Raw genomic sequence first — 21,893 nt, 5'->3', positions numbered from 1 at the left:
TGCACAATGCCATGAATTGGTATCAGCCCAAATTGCTTGTATCACCTCATTCATCTGTGAGGGCCACCAGCTTTCAATCCAATTTCTCTTCATTCACTGTCCCAGTGTAGTTACCTTTCAAGAATATGCATATATTTATTCTCAGCTAATGTTTGGATTTGAAATATGTTTGGATGTTTGAGCAGTGTCAATGTTTGCTGAATTTAATCGAGAAATGCAAAGATGGATTTATTGCCTGAATCATTAGGCTTATATTTTTTTAATCATTAGGTGGTGGTACCCACAATACCTTTTAAAAAATACTTGGTCACCACACAGAGGTAATTTAACATGGTTGGCAGGACCATGGGGAGCAAGGTGGAACTGTCTGTGGGCCCTATCTAACATCTATACAGGGTGAAATGAGCCAGCCTCTCCCTCCTCCCTATGTGCCTCTGCCTTGCTGTGCCTGAACAGGCATTTTGATGTATATGACTTGTCTCTTCAGCAGGTTTCTCTGTTTCTCTGGTGCCTCTCCTCCTTCTGGCATGATTCAGCAATTTTACAGTGGTTTAGTTTGGCTAGCGTCAATGGTCACTAGACAGTAATGCTGGCAAAAATCTTATTAAGCTAGTTAATGATGTAAATATAAACACCCCATCCATCCACACAGGCTGAGGGCCAGAGACATGCCTCAGGACTTGTCTCCCAGAAGAGGCTGGACATTGTGATTGCTTTAGGAGCATCTGCGAACCTTTTGCCATCCACAGAGGTAAGAAAAGCCATAGAAGTGGGCTGGGAATGTCTTGGAGCTGCTGACACTGAAAGCAACACAGGCAGGAGACTTTGTAACTCCCAAGTTGAAGCAGCATTTGGCTCCTGAATTTGAAAATTTTACTTCAACAGTATAGTTAAATCGGATGCCTCATCATCAACTACATCAACAACTACATTCACTGATCCAAAGCCATCAGGCCCATGACATTTATAACAAGCTATCCCTATCCCTATCTAACCTCCTTATCTCCCAAATATAAATTTCTCATCTAAGGCTTTTCCATCTTTTAAAAAAGGATCCTCTAAAATAGGATCTTTTTTTCCTTTGGTTTCCATTAAGGTAAAGATCAGCCAGACAAAGATAATGCTCAAACTACTTAAAATCTTGGAAAAGGTTTTGTTTAAATTCTCAGAGGCTCTTATATACTTCAGCCAACTTTCTTTTTACATTAGATTTATAATTAAATATAATATAAATAGAGTAATTTAAAAATTACTCTAAAGAGTAATTTAAACCACCTATAGACTCACGTGACTGAAAACTATACATGGCATTAGCTCAAGGTCATTGGAAAAATTCACTTATTCTTTGTTTCCACATCTCTTGTCTTACATCCCTTGTCAAACGCTAACCCCAGAGTAAAGGGAATAGAACATGAGTAGAAACATGGTTAATACTGCTTAGAATTCTTGAATCCATTAGTGCATAGCTTTAAAGAGATGTATCTTGGAGGTACTTTAAGAAAAACTAAGATCAGTAAAAAAGCTGTGCCCCTTAAGCCTCTTCGTCTGATAATCCTTTATGTGAAATGGTGGGGAAGTGTAAAAAGTTCATAACTTTTAGTGTCTGGACAGTATTATTCAATATACAGCTGAATAAAATGTATAAAACAAGACAAGTTTGGAACTTCTATTTTCAAGAAATACAGTTCAGAGCTCAAAATGTATTACCAGACTTGTAGGGAAATAGTAGTCAGAATCTTAAGGATTTCTTTCAAACTGTTTTTCTCCTTTAAGAGTGCCTTGCCCTTCAAGTTAAAATCCAGTACAAAGAATTTAAATCTGAATGGAATTTGATGAAAGATGAAAGAAACTAACAGGAATTCTTAAACAGAAGTGTTAGATGAGAGGGTTTGCTATGAGACTCCAAATCCTGTAGATGAGCTGTGTGTACCAGTCGCGCGTTCATTAGGTATGCTTTCTCTTTTCTGTCATTTTATTATCTGGTCTGTTTATCTAAACAATGTAGCTAATCTTAGCAGCTCTTAGGAGCTTGATTATTTTTTTCTTACACCTCCACAATAACAAAAAGCCATCAGCTATGAAACCAAAAAAGAAAATGTAAATATTTTGGCCCACAACCATTTCAGGGCATCCCATGCCATGGACTAAGAGACTTTATGAGTGGAAGTCAAATGCAGTGGCAGTGGCAGTTCTCCTTGCAAGACCTCTCCCTACTTGCTTTCAGTCTGGGATGGGACCGACCTTGTTCCTGCTCTTAAGAACATATACACCAGCTGATTGCTGCTATGCAGATGATGGCTAAAGGAAAGAGGAGGAACAAGTAAGAAAAGAACAGAGGACAGAAATACAAAAATGTATGGTTATTCTGCTTCTTGCTTTCCTCCTACATGTAAAGAGCAGCAGGAGAGCAGTAACAGAACTTCTCTGTCTTCTTGAAGAAATAACGCCAAAGCCTGTGCAGCTGTTCCCTAGCCAGGGAATGGTTCAGTCTCCAAATAAATCTGAATAAATAGAAGAATTCCTTCTTCCAGGAAATATGCACCATTGGTTTTTATTTCAGTCTGAATATCTTCTCTGAGATCCTGGGATCCTGACCTCTTCTGGGGGTGTTTGGAGATGCTTTTTATTCTTTCTTCCTATAGAGTGTTTACTGCCATGGGGGATTTGTGTGCATCTCTCCAGCTAAGCAGAACTTACCTCCAAGACCCACTGACATTGGTGTGCCCTGGGGCATGTGACAGCATCGCTGACTGAGGTGCCAAGGCCCTATTTAATTTATTAATGCACGTATAGCTATAATTTCCAACTTCAACAATTACAATCAGCAGCTCACTGTGGCTAATAGATACCCATGACCTGTATGCACAGCATGATGCTTCCACATTTAACAATATTGTTATCAGTGATCCCTGATGGCCCTCTGTGTACTCAGCCATTAAAACGTATCTACCAGCACTGAGAGTCCTCCTGGACTCCTAGGAGTTCACTAACTACCACAAGCACAAAGCTATTTTATAAACTGCAAAACGGTAGAGGAGATTGCAGCTGCACTTTATCTGTGCTGCCTCAAATGTGTCACTTGCTTGGCTTACCAAGTAAGTATCTCACGTGGCTCGATGAATGTCAGCCAAACCTGCCGGCTTTACTCTATTGATAGGACAAGGTCTTTTACTCTCTCGTTACCTCCCCTGGGAACTCCTGAGGAATACTTTCAGAACCGCTTAAAATAACTGAAGTTCCACAGAGCAGTAACTCCTTACCTCATGCAATATCTCAGAACCAAACTGCGGCACCTTCTTCCCAGGTGGTGCTTCCACCATGGGCAGATGGTAGAAAGGTCTCACCACATGATGGGACCTCAGGCAACAGGCCAGGGCTCTGGTCTGTCCCTCCAGAGCCCTCAGGACAGGAACTTAAACAAGCCATAGACCCATTTAGGCTTTGGGAAACTTGCTTTTCATTTTTTCTTTTGTAAGCGTGACAGGATCAAATGAACAATTACAGTATTTTTTGTCCAGCTGAAAAATTATGTGTTAGCTCAATTTAGCCTAACCAGTTTCATGATCAAAGCCAAACCAAAGCAACCAAACAGGCTTATGTTTTCTAAAATTCATTAATCCTGTTTCTCTTACTCACCTCTCAAGATTATTACTCTTCTATGTCCTCAACCAAAGAAGAGAAAAGGAGAGCTTTGTTTATGTTTTTGGTGTTTTTCTCCAAAAAAGTCTATATTATAGGGGTTACAAATACTTAATTAGAGGATGGAAATTCCACTGAGTGACCAAATGCAATTAAGCAGTCCAGCTCATTTCAGAATAGGATGTGAATTTAAATAAGGCTTAGCTTTGTGGAAGCTGCCTCCCTCTGATGGGCACTTCAATTTTGTATAAAATGTAATTTCTTACTGTTCACTCAGCTCTATTAATAATACAGGTATTTGGTCAGCGTCATTGCCAAATTGCAGGGAACTAGAGATGTTTTTCTGACCTAAAGAATACCAAAAAATGTCACAGAGAATGAAGGAAGGAGAGAGGTATGAACTTAGACGTTTTGCTCAAAGTCTTAAATTGGTTCCCCAGGGAGATCCAGAACAACCACCTGTACGAGTAGGGACATGTCCAGAGCTGATCATTACACAATACCATGCAGAGAGGTGTGTTTGAACTTCCAGATTGTTCCAGTTTTTAGAAGCTTGAGACAGGACACCAGGGCTGTGGGATCCTGCACCTGGAGCTGTCTGCTGGGGGTGGAAATTCTGTCCATAATTTGAAAGAATGAATTTTAACTTAAAGAAAACTTCAGGTTTTATATACAAAGAAATATGTGCCAAAGCCTGTTTTTATTCTAAGAATTGTAAGTAGGTGATTCATAACTGTAGGGCAATATTCTAACCATACAGACAGGGTGAAAAACTGCCCTAGATTCAGGTTCCCAGAACTATTCCTGGGTTTTATTTCATCCATTTATTATTGTTATGTATGTTTAATTTAATGGCTTTTCTTTTGTTTCCTGTGAAACATTTAAAGGATCTAGGACTCCCCTTTTCCCATCTGATAGGAAATTCTGTCTCATAGATTTGGAGTTCTTCTACCCTATTTTCTGATGTCATGGGCTTTCTGCAACATGTTTGACGGGAGCAATGAAGAAAGTGTTAGCCTGAACCTGAATTTTCCACTTCTGAAGGAAGTTCTTGTTTAATTTTCAGGTAGGAGATAAAGGAGTTGGAATTTAAAAAAAAAAAAATAAAATCACTGCCTGATTTTTTGTGAGCTGCCTAACCATAGAGCTGAAAGTACAATGGCTCATTTTGGTCTTTAGTGGACCAACACATACTAACGCCCAGTTCTTGGTAGTCACTGAGTTTAGCCAAGCCAGGTATCTAGGGGCAGAAACTGAACCCATTTTGCAAAGAAGCATAACTGTCTGTACTTAAAGAACCTGCATGGCAAACAGGGTGGTTCGTGGTAAATTCAAGTGTCTCTCTTAGTGAAGAGAAGGTGGGTTTGAATAAGAATTTTGAACATCCAACTAGATACTATTAAATTACATGTGCATCATCCTAGAGTCCTTGATTGGCTGTATTATTTTAAAAAAAGCTAAGATGGTGGAGAGCAACTGGGTATCTGCCTGTGCTTCACGCCTTCCCTCCTGTCAGCCCAGTTCCTCACAGATAACATCTTGCAGCTTGTTGAAACACTCGCTAAATCACTGGGGTTGCCACCATTTTCCTAGACTCCAAAAGTCAGAGAAGACAAATGATAATGGTTAGCTGTTGCAGCACATAATGTTTTTCATCCGCAAAGCATGCAGCTAATATTCATACAAAAACAGAGGGATTTATGTAATAAAATTCTGCTTATAGACACTTTCCAAATCACTGTAGAAAAGACTATTAGCCAAAAACCAATGAGGCATTGGCTCAGCCATTAAACACCTTGTGAATGTTTCCTAAACACATAAAGGCTGGATTTTTAAGGAAATGACAGTTCCAACAGTCAGGAGAACATATATTTTAGGGCACAGTTAATTTTGCCCTTGCCCTTGAAGTTACTAATTTTAGACATGCAATACCCTCTCAGTGTCTATGTATCTACATTTAAAACCACACTTTCAGGTGCAACATCTCTGACCTTTTTTAGATTTCTATTTTAGGATTAAATGATCCCATCCAGTAAGGCCACATTTCTCTTCATGGAGAGACAAGGGTGGTCTAGTCAAATGTAGGTACTTGTATGAGACACAACTAGTTTTGGCCAGATGAATGCTACTTGAAGTGACCACAACTGCTAGAACCTATTGCCTGTGTTGTAAATATAGACACTTTGTCCACTATAAATATATATGTATATATTCCTGTAGAGGAATGAAGCTGGGTTAATTAGCATTGACAATATACAGCTGTGGGCTGGCTTCAGGGGCGGGGGGTTGGCTGACATGGATAATGTGCTGCATTATCAGCTGTGGCTGGTTCTGTTAAGTGGTTGAGAGACAATGAAGAGAGAGCAGCCGAGGAAGAGAAGGTGAGGGAGGAAGAAGTAAGAGCAGAGAGAGTGGGTTCTGGATGAGGTGAGGAGAAGGCAGCAGAGGGGCTGGTATGAAGAGCATGCTGGTATGAGTTGGTAAAAGACCTTATTGCAGCTTGATAGTTTGTTTGTGATGTGACATATTCCTTTTGTAAAAAAAATATTTATGTTACTGTTATGTCTTGAAAGGTTTTGTTAAATTTTGTCATGCTATAACTGAAAGGTCTGGCAGATTTTGCCTGTCGAGTGGGACTGGGACATGGGATCAAGTATTGCCCATGCTGCTAGTGCAATCCCCAGGCCAGGACTGGCTCATGCCAACCAAACTCCTCCCAGATGTTGTACAGGCCCGGAGCAGGGAATAGCATCGGGCAGGGACTATTCCCAGTAAACAATTTGGGCTGGGGAAGGAGGTTGGAGATACACAGAAGCAGACATGCAGATATGAGGTGATTCACTCTGTTTGACCTCAGTGCAAGAAAAAGATTCTTGGCTAATTTTCTTTGATAGTATAAACATAGGTATGTCATCTCAAAATGCATGAAGGCATTGCTGAATACTTCAGTTGAAAAAGCCCAAGTGGCTATGACATAAGATGGAAACTTGGCATTTGATCAGAATAAGGTATAGGTGTAGTGATACATGGTTATGGTGGCTTATAGGACTGTAGTATTTTTCTTGCTTGCATAAAGCTCTTTCTTTTTCTATTTTTTGCATAATGCAGTGAATGATATGGAACAGGCTTGTATTCTTTGAGGCAGGATCATCTGTCAAATGTTACTGAGGTGGAGGTATTGATTTTACTTTTGAGGCATGACGGAATGAGGTTGAGTAGTGGGCTGAAGGGCTTGAAGCAACATCAGTTCCTTCACTTGACACCCAGTGTCAGTGAAAACACAAAAATGCATATTCATCTGTATTAGTAAATACAGATTGAAAAATATGATACTGTGAATTGCTATGGACAATGGCTCTTCACTGGTTGGGTATCTTCTATGTTTGTGGCTCACTACTGCACAAATTTATGAGGAATGAGGAAGCTGTAAGATTTAGATTTTAAGCTTGAACTTAACATCTTTTTTGACAGCTCTGATGACCTGATTTCCTGCCACCTCCCTGTCATTTCAATTCAAACATGAATGAGCACTTGGAAAAAAATTTCACTTGGATAAGTCTGCAAATAACTTTGAGTACTCCTATGCCTTTGTCCGTATTTCCATGAACCATTCTTTTCAGTAAGTGCTCGCACAGCTTTGAAAACTTAGGCACAAATTAAGTAGGACCAAAGCTGATCTCGGCTCATGAAGCGCTCCAAAACTCCCATGGAAGTTGATGACTCTCTGATGCAGTCTTACAGAGCCCTCAACCAGGTGAGAAAATCGAGAGGCTTCTAGACCAGTACACCACACTGCTGTAGCTGGATTCAATACAGCACCCAAACTGGTCCATTTAAAGACAGCTCAGCTAGCAACAGCAGGGACTGTGCTTGCTTTGTGTCGGTGGTGAAAGAAGAACAGCAGTATCCTGTAGCATCAGCAAGATTCAAAGAGCATAAGAAACAAGCAAAGGGACTTGTCTGAATTGTGGCAATTATGATCTTAACAGAAGGAACAAAGATAAAATGGATCATTCTTGCAACCAAAGAGGAAAAAAAAATACTGAAGGCTGTATATTTATGAGTAGTCAATTCTGCTACTGTGAGCATTTTGGCAATGAAAAAAATGAAATACCATGAATTATGGAGATTGTTTAATGTATGTGACTGCTCTGAACAGAAGGTACAAAGATATGTCAAAAGAGTGGGAAAACTAGCAGCTGAATTTGGCAGCTAGCTGGGGAAGAAGGCCATGTGGAAGTCATCATGACAGGATAAAACAGTAAACAATTGGAAAGGGCTGAGACGTGGAGGGTGGGTAAGAAGCTGAGCACTGGTTTGATGCAGTAAGAGAAGACTGCATGGGCACTTGGTGAAAGAGCTACTGGGAGAAATGGGCAGAGAAATCACAGCAATCCTGTTCCGAAGAGGTTAGGAGGTGTGGGAGCAGCCTAACAGAAGGTTGCAACAGTCTATAGAAAATGGGGGCTAGCACTGAACTCATTGGGGATGGCTGGAAAGAAAAGATTAGAAAGGTTTGGTGTTTTGTCCTTACGTTGGTTTTGATGGAAGAACACTACCTTGTTATATATCTTCCATACAGTTTTCCCATACAACAATTCCCATACAAATTTTAGGTTTAGCACAAACTCTAATACCACCAGATGTTTATCTCCAAACTAATATTCTGTTTGAGAAATGGTGTTATGCTTCTTCACAGGACTCATAGTTTGTTTTAAATCCTTCCCTCCTTTGTAGCTTTTGGACTTCATCTCCATGAGGTACCACAAAATTCCTACTTGCAGGAGCTATGCCTCAAAGGAATTGTAAGCCAGCTGAGCTCATGAAACAGGGACATGAGGCTACTGACCCATTATTCATATGAGACAACCATAAGAATAAAATCACTGAGTTTCATGCCAGTCAGTTTTTCAACACTGCTTTGAAAATTTATCTTTAAAAGAAATCTTTTATGGGAAAAATACCTTTAATCAGCAATCCAGTCTTGTGTTGGTGAAAAACGTTTAGTATAAATTCGTCAGATATTTCTGGGAAACAGAAAACCTGGTAGGGTAAGAAATGTTAAAACACAGGTGGTATGAGACAGAGGCATGGTAGAGTCGCTACTAATGGCCAGGTTGTATGGTTGATCAACGAAAGGGGAGATGATGGCGTTAGTAGCAGTGGATAAAGAAGGAAGGAGGAGGAGGTACAGGTGGAGGCAGAGAAGGAAGAGAAAGAAAAAAGCACAGCATGGCAGCATTCTACATGTTGGAGCTGGGTTCAGAAGGGTGAGCATACAGGGCAAAAAGCTGTGACCAAATCATCAAAACTTGAACACAGCGCAAAGTGCAAAAGCTTTTTGTTTTGTCCTCTTCACTTTCTGAAGCCAGATGAACACATGCCTCCAAGGCACCTAATCAGAGATAAAAGGAGAACAATGAAAAGATTAATAAAAGGAAAAAACCAATAAATTTCATTCATGGGTAAAAGTGTCTATATCCTTCTCTACCCACAGATCTATTAGTGAAAATATTTTGATTCAATGTAATGTTTTGGTCATAATTTCTTAGTGTGACATAAAAGAAATTAAACAAAGTAAAGAAGTCTGCAGAGGCATCTAATTTCCACCTCCCAGCTAGGTTAAGGAAGCTTCGGTCTGGTTACAGCCACAGAACAAGCAAAGAAATTTGTTAAACATTTATTTCTTTTCTTGATTTTAAAATGTGCCATTTTGTCCCTCACAGGAAGGGGTCATTGTGTCTCAGTCTGTCAGTGGGATTCCTTTCAACTGAAACCCTTATTTTATACAACCATTTTTATTCATAACTGTCACTATGGGGCCCGGTCCTATTTTCACACTAGGAAAATGCAGTTGATTTCAATACAGCCAGTCGTGGTCAGGCTTCTGTAAATGAGATTAGAATTGAGCCTATGTCAAACACAGCAGAGCCAGAAAAAGATTTATTTATATCACTGAGGTGAGGTTTTGTCCCATTAAAATGTATTATCTATTACACTTTGGACAGCATGGCCAAACCAAACTAACACTCAAAATTGGATGTTTGGAAGGAACAGGCTTCTGTTTTTCTCCTTCAACACAAATTCATTTGAGAGCTTTTGCTGATCCAGTGACTTTTTAAAGAGCCAGTTCTGCAAAGATCATGAAGACGTGAATCAACAACTTTGGTGAAAGGCCTGGGCTGTGTTTCAAAGAAATGTTTCAAGGAGCATGTTGTTCTGAGTTTGAAGCTGCACGGTCTTTTATCAACATTGATGCCTTGGCTAGACAATTTATTGCATGCCCAAGCCTTCAGGTGATTTGTGTTTGTGGGGTGAGCAGGTTCACTACAGGCTGTGCAAGTGACCTGCTGAATCTTGGATTTTTGCTGATCCCCCTTCAGCAGTAAGTAAAATAAACCCATTTCTTTAACACTAACCAACAAACGGACGCAGTCAGAATGACCAGCCTAACCCACAGAAGTGCATATCCCCATCTTACCAGAAGCCTAAAGCTCACCAGAACTACTCTTGCAAACTTCCAGAGCCACCCTCAGAATGATCTTGGATGAAACAACTAAAACCATGGTTTCCAATAACTACAGCTGTGTCTGCCAACTACTTCTACAGAGGATCCCCAGGAGCAATGTTCCATTGCCGGTCCTGTTTTTCTGGTTTGACCTTGAATATTTCCACTCCGCCTCTCATGGAGATGGCTGTTGTTGTACATCCCACCATTTACTCCAGGTAGTCAGGCCTGGCCATCCACAATATATCTAAAGTATTAACAATATATATATAATACTACGTATAGTATTATCAATAGGTACCTAAATGCCCAGTGAAATCCAAGAGGGATTCTTAGTTTTAAAGGATCCTAGGCATCCAAATATCTTTGAGAGCAAGCTTTTTACATTCTTCTGTTAGTCTATGCTGACCTTTATTTTTTTCCCTTGGCATTCCCTCTGTTCATTCCATTTCTTGAGGTCTCTGGGGTGCTCTGAGTATCTGATCCTGTCTTCTTAAAAGACACAAATATCCTGATCCCATGGCGTTCTCTGCATCTTTTGCAGGTCTCTTCTGCTTCCGTTGAAGTCTTAAAATAAAATACCTTTTCATTACACATTGGCATTCAGGTTTGGGTACGATACTAGGATAGCAGCAGTATTTACTAAAACTATAAAAAGAACATGAAAAGCTGATGTGATGGAGGAGTAAAATAAACAGGCACACAATCCTCTTTAAACTAACCCTTTTAAACTTATATATTGTATTCTAAAGATGCCAGCAGTGCAGATAAAATAGGAATCACATCAAGAAATGTGAATCACAACCCCGCTCAAAGGACTGCACTGTAATTAGGTTTTCCTCCTCTTGGCAGACTGACTAAAAAACTCTTGAAAGAAACACTGGTGCAGTTGGAATGCAGGGGTGCAGAGCCCATGCCACCATGGCACCGTAGCCATCCTGCTGCCCTCCTGCAGGGTCCCAGGGTCACATCGTTACACTGATCCCCACTCTGAAAGGGAGATTTCAGTGTGAAATCCAGCATTCTTTTGTGGATCTGGGAATAGCTCGAGGTCACTGACCCTCAAGCTTTTTGCTACCTATGCTAGCTGAGAAATGATAACTGATCATTAGAGAAGTACTAAACCCATGCCAGTGCAAAGTGAAACAGGTTTTATGAAGAACAGGCTCTCAGTCTTTTCAGTCCATGTTTCACTCAAGTCAATTAAGAACCATTTTTCAGCTCAAGGTAGGAAACAGCTTTTGAAGCTGAAGAGGTGAGTGGTGCTGGTCACCTCATTTACTGTTGGTACAGATCCATCTGAGAGGTATATCTCAGGAATTAACAGTTATGGGCGTCAACTGCCCCTTACAGGTTTCATGGTAGCCAGCTATTGCATAAGCAAATATTCATTATTTATATTTAGTGTAGCTTCAAGCAGATTAGTGCTTTTTTGGCTTTATATCATGACTTCCAGACATGAGCTAGAAATCAAGGGAGTCAAGAAAAGCTGTGAGTTCGGAACATAAATGTACATTACCTGTGTTTAAATAGGATATAGTGCAGTATTAGTAGGCATGAAGAACAGTCATATGGTGTTGATAAATTCAGTGTTTACAGGGACAATTAGTTGGTAGTTTACATTCAAAACTTCAGGTTTCCACAAGCAGGTGGTCAATGTACTGGGAAGAAAACTTAGCTAATTCACCTGAGTTCAGAGACAACTTTGGGAGTGTTTCAGGAGATCTGGAAGCAGGAGCCTCAGCCTCATCACAAGTTCTGTGCCAGGGAACGGCGTCTTAGCACAGAAACCTTCTCTTATTTTTGCATCACCTAGTATATAATCGTCTGACTGTACAATTATCAGGTGTTCTTTGTATTAAATTATTTTAATCTGCATAAAGTAAATAACTGCAGATGTTGGTATTCTAAAAATAGTAAACAAATCTATGTCATACAAGCTGGCTTTCTGGTCAGCATGGGAAAAGCCTCGACCCATTACTTATTTTTTAACATTCTCTACTTTCCACATTTTCTCATCCTCTTTATTTCCTAGTAAGTAGCAGCTTTACACTGACATTTTATCAAGCAGTTTTCATATCATTATTTCTGATGTTATGCTGCTGAAATATTGAAGTAGATAAATAAACAATATTTAAACGAGAGGCTTGATACGTTGTAGATGCACCAGAAAATCGGCAGAAGTCGTCCCGTAACAGATGGTTAAGAGCATTTAAAGAACACAGAACATAAGCACAAAACCAGTCAGCTGATCTTCTTCGGTGAGAAACAGGGTTTCAAAAACACCTGACGTGGAAGCCTGCAACCAGGCTGTTTGATCTGAAAATGAGACCACGTAGTCCTCCTTGGGCTGAATAGGCATCCTGCATCCACTGCCCAGCCGGTGAACAATGCAGAGCTCTATTAATCATAGTAAGAATTGCAATAAATCATAACAAGGATTCTGTCCCAGGCAAGGAAGGAAGGAAACTCTGAATCTGGGGCTGAATGTAGAGACAAGTTAATTCATCAGTGAATTGTCACCAAAGAATGTGCCTTAATCTTAATTACTGGTACACTAGCATGTCAGAGCTCTGAAACATGTCGGAGTATTAATACAAAGAGCAAACAAGGTGTTAGCATGGAGCGATGTGCCAATTTCACATCCTGGGGTGATTCTGGCTACAAATGGGAATACTGCTTAGATTTGCAGGCACCTTTAGCTCTCCAGCATCCTCTCCTTCACCTGCTGTGCTGCCCCAGGTGTAGCATATCAGCCAACAGCAAAGTCCTTCTCTGCCTTCCGCACTGGAAGCTTACAGATCTCAGGCTGCTAAGGAAATGGTGGGGTGTAATTTGCCTTTGAGCAAGACAGGGGAGAACGTGCAGCTTCTTGCACCCAGAGAAGGCAATCTGTACAATCTTGCAATCAGACACCTGATGGCGTAGTAAGGCAAATATATTTGACAGTAATGATGATTTTTATATGTGGCACAGCTGCCTAGGTTCCCTTTATAATAATGGATAAAGGATTTAGATGCTTGTAAGCTGCATTTTATCTGAAGATAGACATTACATGACTAACTTCTTGAAAGTGCTTATTTCTCTCCAGTGATAAATAAGAGCGCTGGCAGCACAGATGCAGGCACCTGCACAGTAAACTGCTGAAGGAAGGTGAGGAGAATCTCCTCCTGGTTTCTTGAAGACTTGTTGCCTTTGGCAGTGAGTACTGTGTGAAGTATTTATGGGTTCAGTAGGGAGACAGGTGATGTGCAGCAGAGTTCCCAGCATGGACCAAAAATTGCAGAGAAATGTCTCTGTCTTCCGATTAAGCACTCTTGGGAAGGCAAGACAAGCATTTTTAGAGTTACATACATACGTAGGCTTACATTCTATTTCTATCTGAGATCTATGTTCTCTCTGTCATTAAAGGGATGCTGGCAGGGGAGGCCTAAGTCCTCTGTAGCTTTGTCTATACAAGGCAGACACTTCTACTTAGTCCCTAAATACCTGTTCCTTACCCATTTTTATATCCTGTGCATTAAGGTCACTGAAGTACGATGACCTGGAGGCATTTAGTTATCAGCAAACCTGATTGGATTTGGGGATAGTTTTTCTTCAAGCAAGAGAGTCTCCTTGATATGTGACTGCTGATAAAGTTTTGCACTTTATATTTTTATCCCAAGGATAAAACTTCCAAGAGGAAAATCCATGAATATGTGAGTGTTAAGTGCCTGAACTAACACAGACAGCAGCTAGCACTAGTTTCTGATCAGGTTTAGGTGGGTTTTTTTATCAAGAAAAAGAAAGTAGTCAAAACATTCTGTGTTTTTTTGCCAAGATCTTAGTCTCTAACTGCCATCTTCAGCAATGTATTTGTCAATGTCATTTATTTCTTTGTCTAAATGCTATACCAGAAACTTCTCTATCACTTTGGATTTTCAGCTTAAAGCATATTCAAGCGATCAGTGTTCTCTTACCAATTTCTGCCATCATTACACTCCCCTCTTGGATATTAAGGCCTGGAAGCTCATCAAAGCAATTATTACTCTTTTTTCTAACTTTGCAATTTTTACTTCTGGTTCTTGCTGTTTTCCTTCCAAACTTTTTTCTTCCTTAGTACATTTTTTTGTTTTAGTGATGTCTGTGAGCTGTTCTTTTCTAAGGTGACCTACAAAGGTTTTTTTTTAATTGGACTTATACTTTGTCTCTTTCTGGTGTACAAAGATATTCTTTCTTTTTGTTTGTTTATTCATAGCAATTATTTTTTCTTGGCTATTTCAGGAATGTCAGTGCTGGCCTTTTCTGATTTTTCTGGATGCTACTTTGAATCTTCCCAAGGACAGTTATTATTAGCTCTTACATTGCAGCTGACTGAATATGGGTGTTGAAAGTTTAATCTGTTATCTCCATAAAATATAATTACTTGTACCCACCAACCTTGAAATGAGCCCATATTTATATGAAAACCCTAACTATTTCTCAGTGAAAGCAAAATTTACTAGCTACCTCGTATCTTCCAGAAATGTTCTCCAAAACTGCTAGCTTCATTAGATATATATCATCTTGAATAAATCTCAGCCAGGCTTTCTTATCTGTATACATGTGCCTAATATTAATAAAGTAAAATCTTGCAGCCTCCCACTCCCTATTCCATAAAGAAACATGTTGTATCTAATTTCCTTCAAAACTCTGGAAAGAAGATTTCTCTGACGCTGTATAGTTTTCTAGCTTGCAGTTTCTTACCCTAATATTAGTGTTTAAAACTGGTCATGTGAATCAAAACTAAAATGCTTATTTCTCTTCTCTGAGCATAAAGACAACTGCTAGCTTTTAAAGCAACATGCTTTGTTAGCTGAGGTGAATCCATGTCTCGTCTCCATCCCATTTTTCCTTCTCCAGGATGTTCCTCTTACACTCCCTGAGGCTATGTGGGTTACATCAGACCATACAACATGTGATACACGCCATCGATACTGGCCTCTCTGCTGTCGGAAGCAGCAGTCAACTTGTGTACGACCTTGAAACTTTCATGAAACTTTTACGTACAGGTTGGCCTTGACATACACAGACCACATGCGTTCAATGACACTGCAACTCTGTAAAATATGTGGCCAAGGAGTGACTTCTGCCAGCCCCGAGGGAGCGCAGCCTGAGGTGCAATGCACACGTGACACTGCAATCAATTTCTGTTGAAAGGAAAACATCACTGCTCCTCATGTCTCTGATGCTCACATTTTTCACATTTGACTTTAAAACCAATTTTGGTGATTATTTGGGCCTTTATGTTAATTAGTTCTTCTCACTCCCCAGGTTGATTTTTTTGCCCCAGTGAGTTCTCATACCTCTCTTTTCACAGTTTGTTTTATTACACTGAACAGACCAAGGTCTTCTCTTAAGGGGGAGACCCTTTTCCTCTGATCTTCCTTGTAGACCTTTGTAGTTTCTCTTCCTTGGTGATGCACGGCCAGGGCAGTATTCTAGATAAAGCCTTACAGGGACTTTCTGCAGAACCATGAATAAAATATCCCTCTCAATGGATACTAATACTTAACTGTCAGGTAGGAAAACAGACCTCAGTGAGGAAGAAACATACAGGAGCACTCCACTCAGTGACACGTCTCTCCTCAAATTCTGCTGCTAGTGCTTTGCTGTCATTTGCTGGAATAAATAGCAATCCTGTATTAAAATATAGGGATCCACAGCTCGAACAGTGAAGAGAAAGTAGTTGTTGAATTGTGTCCTCGCCTGCTGTGGCTGACAAGCTCAATGACAGAGATAAATGTAAGCTGGCAGTGTTACTGGATCCATATTTTAAACAAAAATTGAAACCTCACTTCTACGAAATGCTGACACGGCTATCTGGAAGGATGAACCATTAAGTGCAGGATCCATCCTCCCTTACCTGCTGTGCTGTGCTTTGCAAGTTGGCATTTCACATACCAGCAGAAAAAGCCACCTGATGCAGCTAAGCAAATACCCTGAGCAGAGAAAAACAGGCCACCAGGGCCTTATGTGCTGAGAAATGAGTTGATTTCCTAATGCACCAGACCCCTAAATGTAAACTGTTAAATTTAACTGTCTTCATCTCAAGCTGAATCTCACCATTGTACTTGGTCAGCTGAATCCCACCCCATGTTTGTGGCCTGCTGTACATACTTGCGAAGGGAGACTGTGAGCTGATCTGAAGGTGTAGAAGCAGGGCAGGACATGAAGCATACTGAACTGGTTTGTTGGAGGACATAGACATACTCCTTGAGACCAAAACATTGTCACTTATTATTTCTTGATTACTTGGTCCTAACTGGAAGAACATACCTTTTGTTTCTATATAGGGCAGCAAATTGTGTTTGTGAACAAGATGCTGGCTACTTTAATCCTGTCTATTCCAAGAGCAGGTTGTTAATAACATAATTAATTTTGTATAATTTATTTCTGTTTTGTCTTAGAAAGAGATTCATCCATCCGTCAGGAGCAATTTTCAGGTTTGTCCTACATTTCCAGAAAATCCTGTCTGATTTCAAATAAGTGTTTGATTGCTAAATGATGACCATTTGCAGATGTCATCACTTTCAGTCAGATTTTTGAGTGATCAGCTATTCTGAAAATTAGGCACTTACTGTCTGATGGACAGATTCCTACTTCCTGTGTTTGAAATGAAATATCAAAGTGGAACATATAGGCCATATTTCCTATGCTATTATCCCTATACCCATGATTTTCATGGAGTAGTTGGCTGTATTTCATATATGATAGCTGTTTAACTGCTTATAGAAACAGTAATGCTGATACCAAATGAGTGGGATACGATATACTTCACTGTTAAATATCACCTGTAGGAAAGCCCAGAAGAAAAGGTCTAGAGATTAATCTACAGAAGGATCTTGACTAAAGCTTTACATTGAATTAGAGGGGGCTGGAGCTGAAGGGCTAATACAGTGATGATTCTTTATTATTTCCCAAAGCCAGTGTCCCTTTCTGCTGCTTACTGGGTGATTTATCAGAATTATGTATTACCTTCAGCTCTATTCACTTTGCTCCCGTACGGCTAGTGGCTGACAACAACAAAAGTGTGTGCTCTTAAAAGTGTAGCCATTATGGAATCTTCTTTTATTGTCTGGTAGTTGCAGTGTGTTCTATTACATTACATGAAAAATAGGGTCTGTCTCTTCTGTGATTAGATAGAGGAAAGATGGGAGCTGTATTTTGTGAGAATTTACAGCAGCTGATAGGGGTAAATGAATAAAATATTCTAACTTGGTGTTTACCTTGTTTCTTCCTTTGCTGACTATCAATATCACTGCATGTTCTTTCCTTTTATAGAACAGACTTAGCCAAAAGCACATATTCTTTTTTTTTTTTCTGATCATCATATTTAGTGAATGCTGAAACTTATGACAGTGAACCCAAGCCTTGCAGTGGATGGCTGCTTCTGAGCGGGCTGGGGGGAGGATTTTCCTTCACTGCCTGAAATGGGCCATTTAAATAAAAGACCATCAACAGATGACTGGTGTTGAGCCTTAAAATCCTATAAAATTATCACTGTCTGAGAACTGTTTCCTCTGCCACTCTATTTGTGTCTGTGGTAGTGGAGAAAATCTAAAGCCAAAAACCAGAAGTGAAGATTTTTCTCCCCAGAGATTCAGCCTATAATGCATGCATTGAGTTCCTGTTTCTTAGAAGGCTTTGGAGATCTTCCTCATGAAAGCTGCCATAGGAAAACCACCACAGAATGAAAGCATGACGGAAGCATTCCTGGTATGTCTTGCCAGCTCTACTGAAAACCATGGAAGAATACCGTGGCCCACATTTCTAGAGGAGGCGAGTAGTTTTAGGGGGTCTAATTTTCCAAGCAGCTGAGTATCTAAAAATGCAAGTGAATTCCCTTAGAACCGTTCTTGATGCCTCACAGTCAAGCCATGTGTCTTCCTTTGGTCATGATATTTTTTTTGCAAGCCTGAAAAACAGAGACAGCTTTGGAAATGGTGGAACTTTGATGCATTTGGGAGAGAAAAGATTCCATTCATGCAAAGCAAAGAAAAAGGAAGCACTCTTCTATAAATGAGCCATAATCCATCTCCCAGGCCCAATTAAGATGTCGATATATCTCTAGTCTGAGTTGTGTTTCAGTTCAAACTCAACATTGCTAAAACAACATTTCTAATCCCCATCCCTTCCCTGAACTTGCATTCTTCTCGCCTTTTTGGTCATTCTGAAAAATAACACCGCTATCCCTGTCAATCAAGCTTATAATTTGGGCATGATATTCACCCAGATGGATTTCTGTCTGTCACATCAAACTGTTTCTAAACTTCACAGACACTTCCTGAAGAAAGATGCAGATTTTCTAATCCATCCATCCAGTTAAATTGCATCCAGACTCTGAGCACCTGATGTCTCCAGCCTCAATAAACATAGTTTTGTCTTATTGACGCCTATCCAGAATTTGGGTGCAAAAGTAACTTTCCTACTGCATTGTTTTGATCATGTAATTTATTTCTGTGTATTTCTTTAATCGTGCGGTATCTTTTCTGTTGCACCAAATATAAGAAAATTCCCTTTTTCATGGTTTTACTTAGCTTTCTGTATCTAAACTTATCCTCTCTCACTTAACAGTGAGAGATCTGCTTTCAAGGCTCTGCTTCAGCCATAATGTCAACTTACAGCTTGATGTTTTATCCTTGTTTTGCTGCAGATTCTTGGGGTAAGTTCCACCAAAAAAAAAAATTAAATCTTTGGTTTAATACTAGTATTAGTATTAAATATTAGCTAATCATAGACTCATAGAACCATTTAGATTGGAAAAGACCCTTAAGATCATTGAGTCCGACTGCAAACTCAGCACTGCCAAGTCCACCTCTAAACCATATTCCTGTGTGCCACACCTACACATCTTTTGAATACCTCCAGGGATGGTGACTCAACCAGTTCCCTGGGCAGCCTGATCTAGTGCTTGACAACCCTTTTGGTGAAGAAATGTTTCCCCATACCCCAATCTAAACCTCCCCTGGTGCAATTTGAGGCTGTTTCCCCTTATCCTACATTTAAAAGAGCTAAATAGCATCATTTGTCAATAATTTGCAAGATCATGTCTTCTTTCTTCTTCATATCTTCTTGACCTTCTTTTCTGTCATGTCTAAAAACTTGATAACATTCAGATTAAGTGGGTGCTGCAAACCACTGCCTGTAACATCACCCATTTCTTTATGACTGCCTTTTTTGCTCACCTATTAGAAATTATGTGTTTAAGAAGTTTTGAAGAAGGAATTACTTTTTCTTTTATATTTGTACAGTAAGTGTAGGGACTAAAGTAAGATTTTTTTTTTAAAAAAGCATAGCTACTTAAATGCAGTCACTCAAACAATTTATAAAAGTGAACAGCTTTAAAAAAAATGTTTTGAAATAGCTAGCTCAATTCTAGCCAAGTATCAGAGTAATCTTGGGAGAGCTATCCCCTTCTTTATTGAAGATAATGACCTTCAAATAAAGGTAAATCTGAAAACTTTTGCAGTCATCCTTCTCTATAAGACTCCAAGACACACATTTTAAATGGGATCAGTGTTTACCTCTCATCTTTACTGAACTGGTAATTTACTTTATTCTAGCTTGGTTACTCTACAAAATGAAACTAATGCCTTCTAATAATGGTTGACATCGAATACTGTGCTACTTGGACATGTTTACATGATTTTTACATAAATGAATAAGTAAAGTAATGATGGCTATTAGTGCAATATTTATCATTACTTGCTGAATTGCAACTGCATAGTTTAAAGGCCATAACTTACTAGCAATGAGAATCTACACAGGTTGCACTAGCAAATATAATTTTTTCTGTGATTTTAGCTTCAGCTGCAACCTAGTGGTCAGCTGTAGTAGCTATAATTCAGTTGCCAGTAAAAGAGAGTTTTGTTAGTAGAAAACATCTGCAGCCTCACTGCTCTTCAGGGCTGTGATATTGTGATCCTGTGCCAAAACCACTCAGGCAGGGACAACTGAGTAAGGACCTATGGACCCCTCCTGCAGAGAGGTGCAGGAAGGCACAAGTGTCCCATAGGATCCCTGTCACATCTGCCAGGGCCAGGTGGGTGTTTCAGATGCACTGGTGCATCTCTAAAGGTATTAAAGCCTGATGGATGAACAGTTGTATTGAGTCTCTGGGTCATATGTGAATGTTCTTGTAGACATCTGTAATTAGATGTGAATCTAGACTGGAATACCATCCAAAATGTCTGGGCTATGTTAATGTACACTGACTGACAGGCAACAGAAAGAGGGGTATTTCCTGAAAGTGAACAAGTTCTTGTTAAGACACAGGGAATGAAATGACCTCTGGACATGCCTTGAAGGTGTTTGCTTCTAGTTGACCAGACTAAAGACATAACAGACATAAAATCTGGGGAAATTATTCCTGCCCCACCCCCCACCCCCCACCCCAAAAAAAAAACAAAACAAAAAACCAAAAACAACAAAACAAAACCAAGGAAACGGAGCTCATGATTTTTATCTAATAATATCTGACTGCTGACACAGAAAATGGATGGAAATGGGGGTCATCAGCACTGAAAGCACATGACCCTATCAGATGAGCTGCAGAAATATCTCTTAAGGGTCAGTACAGGCCAGTCTGAATAGCCTGGAGGCTGTGTTTTAGGAACATGTCTGCGTATACTGGAACCCAACATAATACACCTATGTTTGCTTCATATTGTTGAATTTCTGATATTCATGAACTGGGACTGAGCTTGAAGAGAAGCTCTTATATCCCTTCACAAGTCATTCCTGACAGATTGAAAAGGTGAAAAATCAACCTTAAGGAGCTTATTTCTGAATGTACTGTGCAGAATTGGAGGATGAGTGTGATAGCGACCCACAAGGGTGAACCTGCCAAGAGACGATAGGAACTGATACCTGAACCAACCTCCAGGAAGACAGTAAAGCTCACTTCAGAGGACAAAGTTCTTACAAAGTATAACCAACCATCCATGGTTTGTACATTTTCAATTTTCTCATTTAGTGCTTCGCAACTAGAATAAGAGAGGTGGCGCATCACCCAGATCCCAGAGTACATGCTTTCAGGACACAAATCATTCTGCTAGATTTCTGCTGTCCAAGTTAGACAGATAGTCTAAGGTGGTTGTCTGAATTTCTGCTGCAGTTAGCTCACCTTTGGGGATGGATTTATCAAAGTTGTTTTGGCACCTGCCTTCGCATGGGATGAACTCATTTCAGGAGGTGCCCATCTCTCCCCAGTGACCACGAGTGTTTCAGACCGGACATCCATTGTGTGATGGCCAAAGTCAGACTGGATGGACCATACCAGCCATGTAGAAAATTGTAGCAGCAATTGAAGTAGAGCTAAACAGCACCCTGCAGCTCCACTTTAATGAATATAGCTTGAGTTAGGAAGTGACAGGTGAGGGTAGATTCATAGTAATAAGATTTCTTCTGGCATATTTTAAACTGCACAGCCTGGCGTGGTGTAGGATCCCAGCCTTATGATGGAAGAAGGTCCCCTGTTGAGTTACTTTTCCCATTCCCAACACCCTGTACAACACCACTGCATCTGCATTCAGCCTTATTGCTCAGGCTTAAATTGGCTTTACTTAGCGACATTGATTTGAAGTGAGAATCGTGGGGGCGGGGGGAACATCCATCATCATTTTTCAAGACTTTTTGCTAATTAAATTCTGAGTTGCCAAACAGTGGGAGGGTAGTCATGGATTCTCAAGCAAAATGGAGTGGATATTGTATTGAAGCTTGGCCT

The sequence above is a fragment of the Falco cherrug genome, chromosome 6 (assembly GCF_023634085.1).
Source record: "Falco cherrug isolate bFalChe1 chromosome 6, bFalChe1.pri, whole genome shotgun sequence".
NCBI lineage: Eukaryota > Metazoa > Chordata > Aves > Falconiformes > Falconidae > Falco > Falco cherrug.
This window is presented reverse-complemented; position numbering follows the sequence as displayed.